Source organism: Ahaetulla prasina, chromosome 1 (genome assembly GCF_028640845.1).
Source record: "Ahaetulla prasina isolate Xishuangbanna chromosome 1, ASM2864084v1, whole genome shotgun sequence".
In the NCBI taxonomy this organism is placed as follows: Eukaryota; Metazoa; Chordata; class Lepidosauria; order Squamata; family Colubridae; genus Ahaetulla; species Ahaetulla prasina.
Window position 1 is genome coordinate 101,545,490 of NC_080539.1, and position 17,853 is coordinate 101,563,342.

Sequence of the window (17,853 nt, forward strand, 5' to 3'; positions counted from 1 at the left end):
GTTAGGTAAGAAAGAGGACAATACATGGGAAAGAATTGATGACCCACCTTCAATGTGTAGATATAAAACATTCTGAGAATATTTCCTTTATGATGTAGTTTTGGATTTTTACCTCAAGGTCAAGGAATACATTAATGATAGTCTAGTTATTATTCCCTAAAAAGACTGTGGTTTTTTTTAAACCAGGTGAGTCTAAATTGTTAAATGCTCTATTTACCATATATTTCGGAGTATAAGACATGCTCCCCCCCCAAAAAAATAAGGTGGAAATGTTAGTGCATCTTATACACCGAATACACCCCTTTTTGGCCTCCCGAAGCCCTGCCCCACTCATCCTATTTTTGCAGGAAAATGGACCATTTTTTTGCAAAAAGGGGCACGCAGAGGTTTTGGGAGGCCTGCAGAGTGCACCTGGGGGTTGGGGAGGGCAAAACCCTTTTTTTTCTTACTTACTTCTTCAAAATCTTGATGTATCTTATACACCGGTGTGTCTTATAGTCTGAAAAATATGGTAAGTATTTTGCATTATGTCCCAAAGGTGCTTTTTCAAGAGGCAAGTGGACTGCCTGGTTTTTCTTTGAAGACATTTTGCTTCTCATCCAAGAAACTCCTTCAGAGCTGAAAGAAAAAAAAACCCAGACCGTCCACTTGCCTCTTGAAAAAGTACCTTTGGGACAACCATGACCTGGATGACTGAGAATCTCATAGGTATTTTGCATTATGATAACGTTTCTGAGTTTTTATGAGTAACTGCCTTTTATGAAATTAGCTTATTAGGTTCTCTGTTCAATGTGGGACTGTACAGCAAAAGCGACTGAAAGATTACAGAGATAAATAAATAAATAAATATCCCCTACCATTTTTATAGATTTGCTGTTGTACAAATTACTTCACATAACTTTATGGCCTCAGTATTCATAATGATTAATTTGTTTTAAATTATAGCATCTTGAGTGGATTATTACCTCCTTATTTATTTATTTACTTATTTATCCAAAAGGATTAAAGCCACCCAACTCCAACAGAATTGTAATAGCCAGCTAGTCTACTGGTTATGGCAATCATTGCCTTGGCCCAACTTAACTCACAGCATTATTGTTGTGGGGAAAATAGGAGGAGAATGGTGTTGCCTTGAATTATTTGTAAAAATAATAAAGGTGGGATATGAATAAATAAATAAAATATTGTAAATGTGTTACTTTCATACTATAAAGAAGAAATCTCTCATTGAAGAACCATGTTTTCCTAAGGTTACTTTTTAGCAACCAGCTTATGGCTGGAAAATCATATCTTTGTGGATATATTCATGAAATGCTGAAGGATGAGAGAAGAAATGGACTCAGAAGCTGGGTGGGAATAAATGTCAATACTTGTGGGCAATTTTGCTCTCATAGTTTTGGCTTGAGCCTATCATTGGCAATATTTCCGAGCAACACAGCCTTCCATTTGGCAGTTATTAAGTGAAGCAGCTGCTTATTCTCAACAGTATTTTTTTCCCCCTGACAGTCCATGTATCCACTGTCTGCCCTCCTCCCTAAAACACAAATTGTATGTTATCCAATATAAATTTCCTGGCCTGTTTCAGTGTGTCAGGAAATGAAATGACCAGAGAAAAATTAGGATTTGCTGTTGTTTTTACAGGGTGTGCCTATCACTGTGGAAAACAACAACAACAGAACTCTAGGGGTGGTTGAAAATATTTACATACAGACTTGCTTGACATTTAAAATGCTCAATTTTGGATTTTGTTTAATACTTTACTAAAAAAAAAATGAGAAAAAAAACTGTATATTAAAATAAGCCACAGTGAAGATACCACTCAATATCTTTATGTAAGGTAAGTAAACAATTATTTCAGCTGATTTAATGGGACTAAGTATGTCCCTCTTGTCACATTCAGCTATGTTAATTTTCTACAATAAAATCATAATTAAATCAAATTCAAATGAAGATAATTAACAAATGTTTTTTTAACACCGTAACATTTTGAAAATGTGGCCTCACCTGCTTTGCAATTTGTACGTAATTCATTCATATTTATATTTATGCCTAACTATAGTCACAGAGGATACATGATGTTCTCCACCATCTTTGAATTATTATATATTTAATTTAAAATCTGTGAAATGACATGATTGCTGAAGTCAATAAACAAAGTTACCCATTTACACTTGTTTTTGTTTGGCTATTAGTATATATTATTTTAGCATTTGTAAGAAGTCTAAAATCTAAATTGCTATTAGTATTTATGTATTTAAAATGGGGGTGGTTGGTGTTGTTAGTTGCAAAGTTGTCTCTGACCCATCACGACCCCATGGACAATGTTCCTCCAGGCCTTCCTATCCTCTACCATCCTCTGGAGTCCATTTAAGCTCACGCCTACTGCTTCAATGACTCCATCCAGCCACCTCATTCTCTGTCGTCCCATTCTTCTTTTTTCCCTCTATCTTTTCCAGCATTAGGCTCATCTACAGTGAGTCCTTCTTTCTCATTAGGTGGCCAAAGTATTTCAATTTTCATCTTCAGGCTCTGGCCTTCTACAGAGCAGTCAGGGTTGATCTCCTCTAGAACAGACTTGTTAGTTCGCCTTGCAGTTTAAGGGACTCGCAGGAGTCTTCTCCAGCAACAGAGTTCAGAGGCCTCAATTCTTTGGAGCTCAGCCTTTCTTATGGTCCAACTTTCACAACATACATTGCAACTGGGAAAACCACAGCATGACTATAAGAATTTTTATTGGCAGGGTGATGTCTCTGCTTTTTAGTATGCTGTCTAGATTTGCCATAGCTTTCCTCCCCAGAAGCAAGCGACTTTTAATTTCTTGGCTGCAGTCCCCATCTGCGGTGATCTTGGAGCCCAGGAAAATAAAATCTGCCACTATCTCCATTTCTTCCCCATCTATTTGCCAGGAATTGAGAGGGCCGGATGCCATGATGAGGGTAAGCCAACCAGAAGAGAAACATTTCTCAATCATTGTGTTAATGCAGTTGACTTGTTTAATCATTCATTACAGAAATTAATTAGCGTTATGAACTTCAACATTATATACATTCTATTCATGTGTGTGTGTATATATATATGAAATAAGAAAGGGGATTACAGCTAAATCTAGTTTACAGTAATACCATTACAATATAATTCTGTATTTTCTATTATTACTTCAATTATATTACTATAACCGTTTCATAAATTGCCTTTTATTCTTTAAAATTCCTCACCTCTCTCATCAACTCTATTCAACCATGACTTTTTGGTTTTCTCCTTTTTTTCAACTCATTTGTATATTTGTTTTGCTATTCAAACCTAATTGCTTCTGTATCCAGGGTCTCCAACCTTGGTCCCTTTAAGACTTGTGGACTTCAACTCCCAGAGTTCCTCAGCCAGCTTTGCTGGCTGAGGGACTCTGGGAGTTGAAGTCCACAAGTCTTAAAGTGACCAAGGTTGGAGACCCCTGTTCTATATGACCAAATATAAATACTCCATGTACTTTACCTACTTTTGTATTCAGTTCATTTTCATTGATCACAGATTCATTCTTGATCTTATTTCTTTTTGTTTTATGTTTTGTTTTACATACACATTCCTCTTCTACTGCATCTGACTTTTATATTTCACCTGACATAGTGTACATAATTCTCACTTCTACATAACAAAATGGGTAGAAGCAAGCTCTTGGTTTCTAAGCCAACAACTTGGTATTTTCTGCATATATAAAAACAAACCAGGTTCCAAAACCATAGGAAGTCCTCATTTAGTGACTGTCTCAGACAGTGACTATTTTCAATTACAACAGTGATGAAAAAGTAACTTTGTGGTCATTTGTGACTTTTGCACTGTTTCTTTCTTAATCATGTGTTTGTCATTATAGTCAGATAGCATGCACTGTCCTGTGCCTAGCCTTTTTTTTCATTCTCCTCATAGCTCTGTTACAGAGGAGATTACCTAAACAAGCTCTGTCTTTCTGAGCTTCTTTTCTCTGCAATAGATCCCTGTGCCTGTGACCTTAATTGATTAGAAGCTTGTGAGCAGCTGCTGCTAGAAATTGACAAGATCTAGTCAGTTTCACACTAAAGACTTTTGCCTGCCTGGTAAGCATCCCCTGTTGATCCACTAAACAAACAGCTGGTGCTAGCACATTTCTTTTATATGTATTCTCAGTGTGCTTGCTTGCTTGCTTACTCTCTTGTCATCCCTTTCTCTACAATAAATATAAATATAACATCAATTCTTTTCTTATTAATTATTCCAGCACTGAGATCAGCATTCTCAACGGTGGGGAATGGGTAGAAAGGTCTATAAGGGTTCTCCTTTTCCCCAGCTTACTTATGAGTTGAGTTTGGATATCTTCCCCACTATTTGGGCTCAACCAAATATTTGGGATCATATCTTTCTGATGCTGTAAAGCAAAGAAAAGTTGAAATAAAGCCCGATTGCAGTCACTTTGTACATTTCTAAAGTCATCTATCCATTAATACACTGAATAACTAAGGAGATATTACTCATCCTTATCTTATACCTTGTTGATCGTTGAATTATTCACTAAACATCTATTTGTTTTCACACACATTTTATCTTTGCTATGTGTACTGGTAGATGTTATTGCATCCAGCAGCCTATCTTTATACTTATGAAAAATCCTCTTATTAAAGCCTGTTTATTTTTCATATATTTCCTCACAAGTTCCCAATAAACAATATTTCTCAGAAGATCAAAAATCTCGCCTGTTCAGCTTAAGTCACATTACAGTTCCCATATTTTGCTTATTCACTTTACATATTTTTCTATGAGAATTTCACTAAACATCTTTCCAGGCCATTTCATCCCTCTGTATATTTTTCATATTCCTTCTTATTACCCTTCTTTTTGTGTAGGGGAATAAAAAAGGTATTTTCAGCATTCTTTATCAGCCAAATATATTTCGCTACACTAAACAAATTACACAGATAATGTTTACAATTCTTCTAATATTTATGACTTCCTTGCTTTTTTTTTTCTGAGCGTACTAGAAATATTTAAAGAAAATTTCGTTTTTTTTCTTGCATGAGAATGCTGTCTTCAGTTCTAGTTTTTGACATAATACTTTCACTTCAGTTTCTTTCCATTCACTTCATTACTTTTATCTTTAATTCTATTCATTACAGTGGAAACTCTTGAGCTTCTTTAGCTCAATTCATTCATTCGTTCGTTCATTCATTCGTTCGTTCATTCATTCATTCATTTGCATTCATTTTTACATCCATCAAAATCACTTGGCATTTTCTCTGTTTTCAATTTATAGTTCTTAGTTTTTCTTGACCACATCCTTTACCACTATTTTTATTTTTATAAACTTTATATTCCATATCCATTGTACAATATCTTTCGTCCTGATTTTGCGGTAATCATCCTACTATATGACTATTTCTTTCAATTCATTATTGCACTGAAGATCCTTTTCCTTCCATTAACATAATTGCACCCAGTACATTTTATACCGTGTCCCTTCTTCTATTCATCCTGTTGGCAGATTAATATTTTTTTCATACAGGACAGAATTCATAAAAAGAGTTCTGTTCTCTTTCATTGCTGTACTCTTAGTCCAGTTTCTTTCTCTTCTTTTCTTTGATGTCCATTGTTTCCCAAGGTCACTGTTAGCAATACCAAGAAGTGGTCTGTTTCAACATTTAGAACCCCTCATCACACTTATATCCTAATTATTTCAGTCTTTCATCATAAAGCATAATATGTGATGCTTTTATAGTTCTATTCATTATTTAGCACGTATCTATGAATAGGCTTACGCTTAAACCATGAATTTGAATCAAACATGCCTTCTTCTAAGTAGGTGCTTAGGTACTTCTAAGTAGATGATCACCAAACCATTAACATTCTAATTCATGCTTACATTCTCAGATAGTTCAATCATCTTTTCTATACTCTCTCATCTCATTCCCACCCATCCATTCATGGCAGGGGTGGGTTTTAAAACCCGTCGCTACTGATTCACTTGTGGGTGTGCTCATGCTTGCATGCAATGCTTCTGCAGATGCGCAGAAGCGTCCGGGCGGGTGGGCAGAGCTTCCCGCCGCCGCTACTGGTTCGCCCAATCCCCCACTGATTCATGGTACTTAACAGAATATTATCCCACAGCAGCCCCAACTCCCAATTGCATTCATTCAGAATTTTGCCCCTTTTTCCACCCAAGCTCATATATCACCCTTCATTAGAGTGGAACATGCAATTATTACCAACCTACTGATTAATACATCCTTGTGCATCCACAATCTGAATGATTCCAGTTCGTACTTTCTGTAATACATTTTAATCCTTTCATTCATAATTAAACCTACCTGCTCCCCCCACCCCCACCCCCACAAAAAATAATCAGTTCCACTCCACCTGTTATATCCTTCCCTTTTTTTCTTAGTTCCATAGACACATAAAATATTTGGGTTCTTCTATTCTTTCTTCAGTTTTTTTGTTTAGTCATCTTCTTTACCATTTACTTCTCTTACATTCCAAGTTGCAATATTTTATATGCTGTGGTCATCACCAGGTTATTGACCTCTGCTACACATCATAGCTTAGGTCAATTGAGATTCTCACATACTGCTTTTAAATAAATCAACATTTAGGCTAAGTAATCTTAATTAGTCATCTCTATGCCACCTGGAGAATTCCCTGTTAACAGAAAAAGACAGTAGTGATTGGTTTTAGCACAATTTGGCCAATGAATTACAAGTCCATGTTCATGCTATTCTATACAAGTAGGTCCTTTAATCTAGATAGCATTTGTGAACAAATATGCTATTGCCTGAAATAATAGACAATTCTACCAATTCAGAAATAGATACAATATATTGACATTCATGCTATGAATATATTCTATTATTTCCTAGGGCATGGTGCTTTTTTTAAAAAAAAATAGTTTTAGATTTCTCCTATGAAATACAATGAAAATGGGAACTAATGTTAGAGATTGAGATCCAAAAATAATATATTGTAATCATAAAATAAAAAAGGCTATCGATGTTTCTTTTAAATGTGTATTTTAACAAACTTTTTAAATGCAAGGTTAATGGAGGGGAACAAAGATTTTCTAGTAAGTAGGTAGTAATTCACTAGGAAAATATGCTTAACTATTTTGTAAGCTAGTGATTAGTATCGTCTAGCTAAAGGGTGAGATGATTGTAAGTTCTTTAAATTTCTGAAAAAAGATGGCATGATAAAATCTTTTCACCACACAGCAATATTCTGGAAATAATCAAGAAAACATTTTCCAATCATATTAAATTCTCATGTTCGCTTGTAAATCTATTATTTTCCATCACAGCATTTGCATTAAAAAAAATTGACATAAAAATTTATGGTTTTCTTAATGTATTTGTTTCTTAAAAAGTCATATAGAGAGGGAGAGACAGCCGGATTGTAATTATCTGTTGAAAAATGGTTGGAAGTCACATATACTGTATATTTCCTAACTTCAGTTTCCTTTTTCTTCTTTTTCTTGTGCATTTTTGTTTTTCTGGTTTTTTTTCCTCTCCTTTTGTCTTGTATCATATGAAAACTCTAAATAAATTCATGTGCATAAATACTTTCCTAAATGTATTTTAATCTTAAAATAGTAATTTCCAACTGTTTTGGTGTACAATTTTTAAGCCAAGAATTGCATCATGAAACTGTGATGTCGGAAGGATAATTATATTCCAATCTTCACATTAGACTAGAAAATATGAATCAGATCAGTTTATATCCAAATTCACAATGATCACATTTCTCAAGCATCCCTGGCAGATGGCTTACCAAGTGGCAACATGCATATTGTGATATGTTACCATATGGTTCTCTGTAGTCACATGGATTGGTGCTCCAAAAATTCTAAACTATACCATCCAACCACAATAGTCAAAAATTACAGTAAATCAAATTATGTGCTATTTGCTCCCCCATTCAAAAGTGTTCCTTAGCTCAGCCATTTTACCTGTTTAATGTGGGAAGGGGTGTTGTTTAGAGTTTTAAAAAGTTGCAGGGTATATATTTATTAAAAAAATGGAAACACTGAGCTTAAATATTACTTCTTTATACCACAGCTTCATTTCTTTTCATTCCTGCTGCCTGTCATCAGTATTGTGAAGCCTTGGGCTATTATAGCTGTATGCACCCAGAAAGTGATTGCTGCCATTAAGAAAATGATTAAAGGTTTATTGAAAAATATGAGTTTGCAGGTTTTCTTAGAGTTTTTTTTTAATCCTTGAAGGAACCAGTAAAATCAACTTATTATGATGCCTATGTAGTAATTAAGTCTAACAAGGAGGACAAAATGGCCTTTTTCTTTTAACATACTCAGCTTACATAAATCTTTCCTCAAGTATCGGGGTGCTGGAGTCATTAGAGTAGACAAGACATAGGGAAAGCTACCCCCAAATAGAATCCAATGACATGTTGAGTCATATTATCACAAACAATGCTGTTAGTCAAAAGTATATGACATGCAATGATATCTGCTTTCCAGGACAAAACATGGTTGCAATGAAGAAACACGTTTTGACACTTACTTGATGGTTAGGGAATAAGTTACAATTGTGACAGCTGGAGAGAGAAAAAAAACACCAAGAGCAGAAAGTCCCATTTCAGTAAAAAAAATGCTTCAATTTGTTTTAAAAATGTTGTATGATTCACACAACGGTGGCATTCTATGACATATTTCAAAATTTATTAAAACACTATAACTGCATGACATAGCCAACTGAACATTATTATACCATAATACCTGTCGATGAAACTTGACATCAACTTGTTAAGAGGACAACTATCATATTTGGACTGTAAAAACACTAACCACCTTTAGATGGCAACAAAGAATTAGAATTTCATGTATTAGCTTGCTGCCATCTAACAGTCATCCAGATTTTTGCATGCCAGCTATGCTAACCACAATTAAAATTTATATTCCATTATATTCAGGTAGAAAAATGGAATTAAATTTGTTCTAGGAAGGTAAAATATCTGAAACTTCCAAGCTCGTGAATATGTCCAATATGCTGTTGGTTTTGTGGCCATTTTTAAAGCTGTCATTCTTACTAATTTAATCCCTGCATTGTTCTATGTCACTGCTTTCTTTCTTTCTTTCTTTCTTTCTTTCTTTCTTTCTTTCTTTCTTTCTTTCTTTCTTTCTTTCTTTCTTTCTTTCTTTCTTTCTTTCTTTCTTTCTTTCTTTCTTTCTTTCTTTCTTTCTTTCTGTCTCCTTCCTTCCTTCCTTCCTTCCTTCCTTCCTTCCTTCCTTCCTTCCTCCCTCCCTCCCTCCCTCCCTCCCTCCTTTCTTTCCTTTCTTCCTTCCTTTCTAAGGCAAAGTTTAATCGATTTTGTCTATCAGGTTGAAGACGGAAATATTCTGATTCTTCAGTCATTAGCTAGGCTTATTGTAAAGTGGCATTATTTTTAAAACCATATCTTGCTTATTTTTTTATTCATTTAACTTAATCTGAATAAATTATATTGTTTAGATATATTAAGTATCTCAACTGGAATCTCCATTTCTGTTTAGCAATAGTAGCTACTTTTAGATGGCCAAATTACACATGGAGAGGATCCGGAGAGAAAAATCCAGTGGGGATATTTGAAGTAGAAGTAGGCTATACGTAGTTCAAATGTAGCCTTTCTGTCTCCTCCATTGTTACATTCTACAGAAGAACCCAAGGTCACATGGCCAACACCTTACCTGATATGAATATGCCTATCTGACCAATTTGGGAAGAGAGGGCCTGCTGAAACTACACTCCTATTGTGTGAGAAATAGCAGCCTCAACAGAAATACATGCAACACCCCCCCCCCCGCCTCATTGAAATTCTATACATACGTTAAAATTGTTTTATTTCAGCATATTAGAGGTTCCAGCAGAGTGACTGTGGGTTTTATCTTTCCTTTCCAAGGTATTTTTTGTTTGTTTCTCATATTGCTTTAATTATTTATTTTTATTGGGTTGTCTTGGTGGTTTTTTTGAGGGGGGCGGTGTCTGTGTTTGGGGTGACTTGCAAGCAGTGTAAATAAAACATGAAAATAAATAAACTCAATCACAAACCATCTAACTGACATCACAATGATTTTCTGCAGTTTCCAGAAAATCGGTCCGGTGGTTGTTACATGGGCAAATGGAAACACACACAGTCGTGTCCACAACCACTGCATTCCGGAGCAGTTGAAGCATATTGAAGTAATCCAGACAAAGAAGGCAAATTGAGGGGGAAAGTCCCACCCGCATCCTGTGAAATCCAAAGTGATCCACAGGTATGAGAAACACTGTTTCAGTATTATAAACCAGATTGCAATCCTGCTGGAAAGATAATTTGCTTCTTCTGGTGGGCCTTTGAAGCGGTAAGCCAATCACCCTAAAAGATGAAAGGTTGGAGACCAGTCTGAAATTTCCTCATCTGCTGAGTACAAGGAGAGATGCACCAGAGGTGGTTCTCAGAAGGTTCTGACCAGGTCTGGAGAACCAATAGCAGAAATTCTGAGTAGTTCGGAAAACTGGTAGTAAAAATTCTGACTGGCCCCACCGCCATCTATTCTCTGCCTCCCAAGTCCCAGCTGATTGGGAGGAAATGGGGATTTTGCAGTAACCTTCTCCTGGAGTGGGGAGGGGATGGAGATTTTACAGTATCCGTCCCCTGCCACACCCACCAAGCCATGCCACGCTCACCAAGCCACAGCCACAGAACCGGTAGTAAAAAAATTTGAAACCCACCACTGAGGTGCGCCATCACCTCTTTTCAAGCAGAGCGGGAAGCATCCGCCATAGCTTGGAATCTAACTTCATTTCATCGCCTGGGAAGCCTTAACTAGCCAGGAGAAGAAAGGGCCTAAAGAATAGATAGTAGAGCTTATAGCCCCAGGGACTTCCCAGGCTGAAACTGAATAAAGACATAATAGTTTAGAACATTTAAGCGCCAAACAACAAGAGCAGCCACAACAAATAGAGTCCATCAGCAAAAAATGTTTCAGTCACAAACATTTTTAGCACTTCTGCTCCTGAGACAATCAGCTAATAGAAAATAATGAAAACCCATGGCAAAGATCCACAGCTTCCTTCCCTAAGCACTGTGGGAGCTCTGCAATCATTCTCTGGCTGAGGCTAGAGCTGTCACTTCCAAAGTAATAATCTCTCTCCTCTCTTACTCCACCTTCCTTGGCTTGGAAATTTCCTTTTAATGAGAGCTTTGGGGGAAATCCATTTAAAACAGCCTCCATCTGTATTTTTTCAAATCTGTAAGTGGATTTAAAGCTTTAGGAACAGTCCAGTTTGCTCTAGAAAAAATCCAGCTGTCTCTGAAATTGACTGTTTCCATTCATTTATGTTTTTCAGTATAGTTCCTTAGTAGTGGGTCCTATCATGTTACTCGAAGGGTTTTCTTGGTGCTCGAAGATTCTGTTGTAAGTCTTCTGCTGCAAGACCTGTGAGCCTCACAGAGCCCCTATCAGGTCTTTTTCCACACCTATCAGATCATTTTCTAAATACAAGGGACAAAGGCAGCACCCAATCTAGACAGTCATGCAGTACGTGAGCTGCGATGCCCATCTGTCAGTATTGAAATCTACTAAGACATGCTTGGCATCATGACTCTAACTGAAAAAAATACATCTGTCAGCAAGCTTGCCTATCACAGTGGTCAGATAGAGCTTTGCTACTTGCTCAAGTAACATTTCTTTTTCGGCTGTGCGATATTGAATACTAATCCTGCTCTCCAGACCTAATTTGTAATCCACAAAACTGGCCTTCGCGTGATTTTCATGTAGAATGCACACTTTGCAAGAACATGGCTTAAGGGTTGAGGAGACTTGTCCACAGGGGTGAAATGTAAAATTTGTTACTACCGGTTCTGTGGGCATGGCTTGGTGGTGGTGGTAATATGACTGGGTGGTTTTTTTACTTTTAAAAGCATTTTTTCTACAATCTCTTCGGCCGAAGAGGTTGTAAAAAAATTCTTTTTAAAGCCTCTGAAGATCAGGCAACTCAGCTGGGATCACCAGAGGAGCCTTTTAAAAGCATTTTTTCTTCGGTTGAAAAAAATGCTTTTAAAAGTAAAAAAAAAAGCATTTGATGATTGCACGGCTCAGCTGGGATCATTAGAGGCTTTTAAAAGCATTTTTTACAACCTCTTCAGCTGACGATCCGGTCCTAACTGGGAGCATTTCACCCCTGCTTGTCCAGCACTGCATGTGAGGGAAAGCATGTTTGGGGACAGTTGCATAGGTGTTTTGTTTATATTTCTGCAAATGTTATATTCTGGCTAGAGCGCACTGAAACATCAAAGCACAGAACAGGAAGTCGCATCAACCAATCAGCAGGCCGGCCACACATCTCCTGCACAGTTGGGATTTATTTATTTATTTATTTAGTTATTTATTTAGTTATTTAATTAATTGTTTGCCAACAAGTACAAGGAAACAAGTATCAGTATAGACATAGACATGGACATATGAAAAAATGGCACAAATAAATGGATATAAATAAGCAAAATATAGCCATAAACACATAGAATGATTACATATATATATGGGGACAGTAGGACAGGACGGTAGGCACACTGGTGCGCTTATGGGAGGCTCCCTTAGGGACCTAAGAAATGTGTAAGGTCCATGGTAGACAGTTTAAGGTAAAAGGTATGGGGATTAGTGAGACTAATAATAGGATCAGGAAGAGTGTTCCAGACATTTACTACTCTATTGCTGAAGTCGTATTTTCTAGAATCAAGATTAGAGCGAATTTTATTTAGTTTGTATCTATTGATAGCCATTGCGTTACTGTGGTTGAAGTTAAAGAAGTCATTAACAGGTAGGATTTGGGAGGTGTTTGTGTTGATTGTGTCACTTGCTACCTATGTGTACCTGTCAACCCCTTCTCAGCGTAAGTATGCGGAGACAGATATGGGCAATAGCAGGCAACTTCAAGTCAGCCTTTACCTGTTTTTCTACAATTTAAACTTAATATTGCTTTTAATATTAACCAGACCTTTTATCCCTGAGGAAAAGGACAAATATTAATTAGGATTTGCATGTAAATTTGGTGCAAGTACCTGAAGAAAAAGATAGTATTTCTACAAACCCATTCCTTCAGAAAAGCTAGATGTCATCTTTTCAAGTCATTTTGGGAAAATTGTGTCTGTCTTTACAAATGTAGATAATGCAGTGGGAGAAATTCAACATTTTGCTTCATTTCATTTTAACACCACCTGATGTGCTCCAAAATTTTGAACATCTGCAGGAGGTTTATGGTATCTCACCCACAATTAAACCAAGCAGAAGAGATCTAGAGGCAGCTGGCTCACAAATTTACTACATGCAGAGATGCCAGCCATGAGGAAAGAACTAATGATGTTGAAACCAAGAGGAAGCTACAGTTTCGGTAGAGTTAACTGGGTCACCAGAGTTGTTACTCAACATTAAAATTTTGGTAAGGAAAACATGTCACATATATATTACAGCTTTTCCTAAATAGATTGTTTTCTTTTAATTTAGTACAATAACAATGCAGATAAACTCAACAGCATTTCAATCCATTAAAGTCTGGCAATGGTTTATGAAACTTAGGAGAATGGTCAGTTTCTAAATATTTTAGATAAAGAGAAACCATTTTTTTGCAGTCTGTTGGAAAGTTGCCAAAAATTGTTAAACAACTGACACTGTAATAATCATATTGATAATTATCTCATTATAAGATTATTACCTTTAACAACCATTCCAACAATACAAGTCAGGAAAAAAATGACTTACAAAAAGTGGGAAAATGAAGTCTTTCATAATGTCACAAATAGAAGTTACTGGTTGAAGTATCATTAAAAGTTAATTCTCAGATGTTGATATTTTTTCAACTGTTTAATTATAAAATAGTATTATTTCTCAAAAACCTGCACTGAGGGTATAATTTCCTAAAAAGAAGGACTAGAGGTGACATGATAGCAGTGTTCCAATAGCTAAGGAGCTACTAAAAAGAAGAGGGGATCAACCCAGGGGTGAAATGCTCCCGGATCGGACTGGATTGCATGATCCGGTAGCGATCGTGGCCGGTAGTTCAGTGATCCAGTAGTGATGGCAGAGTGAAGCTCCGCCCACACGGCCAGGTGTTATTACTCCCTGGTTTTAGGAAGTAATGCATTTTTTACCTTCTGCGCATGCACAGAAGATTTTGCGCATGTGCAGAAGGTCTGCACGCACATGTGACACACATGTGCGCACTTCCGGACTGGTACGGAAGATAAGTAGATTTCACCCCTGGATCAACCTATTCTCCAAACCACCTGAAGGCAGGATAAAATGCAATGGATGGATATTAATCAAGGAGAGAATAAACCTAGAACTAAGGACAAATTTCATGACAAAACAATTAATCAATTGAACAGAAGTTGTAGGTGCTCCAACACTGAAGGTTTTAAAGAAGACATTGGATAACAATTTGTTTGAGATGGTATAGGGTTTCCTGCTTGAGCAGTGGGTTGCACTAGAAGACCTCCAAGGACCTTTCCAGTTCTGTTATTCTACTATTCCTGTAGAAATGGTAGACTGGGATGTGACTAATGCTACAGATCTGGAATGTTAGTCATTATGGAGAAATTCATGAACACAAATAAGATATTCAGCAAAATACATTGTGTAAATTCAGATGTACGAGAGAGAAAAAGAAGGAGATTTTAAGTGGGTTTCACCCAAATAATATAACAACAGAGTTGGAAGGGGCCTTGTAGGCCTTCTAGTCCAACCCCCTGCCCAGGCAGGAAACCCTACTTGAAATAAGTAATTCAATTTAATCCCTGCTCTATTTACTTCACTAGTGACCATAGTGTTTTGAATTTAATTTAGACATTATGATTAGGCCTCTGCAAATCGGATGACTTCTCATTCAAATGTGGACGTTTAAATCAAATTTCTGAACCACTTTGTAAAAAAAATAAATAAATTCTGCACTGAATTGTTCAAACCATACATTGATTTGGAGGAATATGATTCCATTCCATGAGTCCATTCCACTTTTCCATGCAATTCAAAAAGTTGATTTTGTTTAGTGATTAAATTGATTTTTTCTCATTCCCCTATTCATATTTGCAACTTACAATTCAGGTTTTTATTACAAGCAGGGGAAACTTTTGGACTGTAAATTGCATGTGGCCCACAGTGAATTCCATGCAGATAACTCCTAGAAAAATTAGAAAGAAAAAAACCAGGTAAATGCTGAAATTGACCCCCTACAGTTCAGAACAATAATTAAATCAGGATTGTTTCAAAAAGAGAGGAAATGGGGAAACCAAAATAAATAATAGAAGTAGAGAGAAATCCTTTGTAAACATGGTCAATTCAGTTCTGTGCAAATCAGCACAGTACTATTTTTTTTTTATTCTTTATCTTTTTAAATCCTTCACCAATATGTGATTGCAAATGTAGTGAAGGAAATGTTTCGGTTTTATTTGCTAACTTTAATTTCGCATTCCTCTCCTGGTAAGATATTTTCATACTCATTAAGAACTCCCTTGATACTTTCATGGATTCTTTCCTTGTTATTGCTAATTTAAACTATTTTTACTGTCTTGTGTCATGCACATTAAATTTGCTTGGAAACTCCCCTGCTAGTTTATGACCTTGTTCAAGGGGACAATCTGTTAGCAAATAATGAAGACCTGTTCCAGTTAGAATCTGAAAAGTATCATACTATCATTATATGTCTAATCTGATAGTAGTAAAGAAATACAGGGACCAGTCCTGTAGCTTGTAGTTTACCAGTGAATAATAATCACTAATGAACTCTTGCATTTATATTTTCAGTTCATGAGATTTTTTTTCTTCCTTTCAATAGCAGAGGCATTGTTAGTTAACACTCAATTTGTAACAATCACAGAGCAGATATAGAATGGCATGTCATTGCTTTTTATCAAGGGAACATAGGAAGCTATTGAAGCAGAAGTATTAAGCAACCTGTTAATTTGGGGACACACAAATCTATTGATTTGCTTTATTGATTTTCAGTTGCTCTTCTCTGCAGCTTATAATTATGCATAATGTTCCATCACAAAGCAAGGACATCCACATACAGAAAACCTCGACAGACCAATCCACGTAATTTAGATTTCCATGACAAATGAGGCAACAAGTGGTACCCTTGAAAAAATGCCTACAAAGCATAACTGTGTACTAATTATGATGATTATCAGAACAAATTCTATCTAATCAGGATTATTTTCCAGCAGTGCTCAGCAGATGAATCTAGATCTAACAGTGATCTAAGATAACAGCTGTCGTGAGGAGAAAATGCATGTTCATAACCATGGATAAAATTCATTTTTAAAACCAGTAATGTTTGGTTTTTGTCATGCTCTTAGGATCAGACAGTCCAAAGAACCATAAGTTATTTAATTTTAGCATCTTCTGTATCTTTCTGGTCCAAGTACATAGTATTAATATATGAAGACTCAGAGGCTGAAACCTCATACGTCTCTTATTCTTCCCAGTGAAGAAACCTGAGACTTCAGCAATTTCTACAACTTCCTGAAGGACTAAAGTCAGCATCAAGCAGAAATACCTACTTAAGATTTCTTAAGATTTCAGTTGAACCCATTCAATTGTGAGAACAATATCTCTTTTACTAAGGACAATCTGAGCATGTAGTATTACATGCTACAAGATTCTGACAGTTTTTATCTTATTAAGACACAGATCTTGCTTGTTATTCCTGCTCTCTGGTGGGTGTTCAAGCATAGCTTAGTCAAGAACATCAGCAAAGACAAGACAATTTTAACTTGAGATATTATTAAAAAAAATTTCCCCAAATCTCTCAATATCAGTATTTGTCAGCCTAGAAATTTCTAGAGGGACCCCTTCCACACCTATTAATGGTAAGCAGAAATACTAGGGACACTTTATCATTGTGAGTGAGCTATGGAGGCCTTCATAAGTTTACCTCTTTCTGTTTTAAATCTATAAATAGCTAGGTTTATATATCTATTATATTGGTAACTTTACTGTAACTCTAATTTGCATTAGCACATTACTTATTGCAATTTTCCATTCTGCATTTGAACATTCCTTGGCTCTGATTTTCATCTCGCAGGGATATAAAAAGTGGAGATTTTCCAAGTACATTTTTTTTCAGATCCAGAAAAAACACACCTAAGATCATAGAATATAAGGAGCCTTAGAAATTATCTAGTTTGTCCAGTGCAAAAAGTCCAACTCAATCAACCAATTGGAAAGGCTGCAGTTTGGTTTAGTTTTTATATCATTTAGGTCCTAAATGCAAACATCACATGCTTTTCTTTCAGCTACCGATATAACTGGAATATATGGCATTTCCAAGAGAGGGGTAAAACCAGCGGTGGGTTTCCAAAATTCATACCACCGGTTTGCCATGCATGCTCACTTCATGCATGCACTTTCCGCGCATGTGTCTGGCCTTCCGCTCATGTGCCCAGCCTTGAAAACATGCCTAAATAGGACGGCATAGAGCTGGGGTGGGCGGGTTGGTGGGTGAGCCCACCCAAAATCTCCGCTACCGGTTTGCCCAAACCAGTATGAACTAGCTGAATACCACATCTGGGTAAAAACCAAATAAGAAATAGATATGTTATAAAGACTGAAAATTATTAGTTCCAACTGTAGCTTAGCAGTTGCTCAGACAAATTATATTTGATTTGCTAACCTTCTGATTCTGTGGAGCTTTGGTTATGGGAATTAGCACCATGTGTTTGATTTTCTTCAAGCAAAAAATAAAAGATCTGGACATTCCTTATAATAGAACATGATCTCCAGATTAACCAAAAGCAATAATTTGTTAGGAGGGCTAAGACCTCATGGATCTCTGGAGCTCAGGAAAATGAATCTGCTGCTTTTCAATCAAG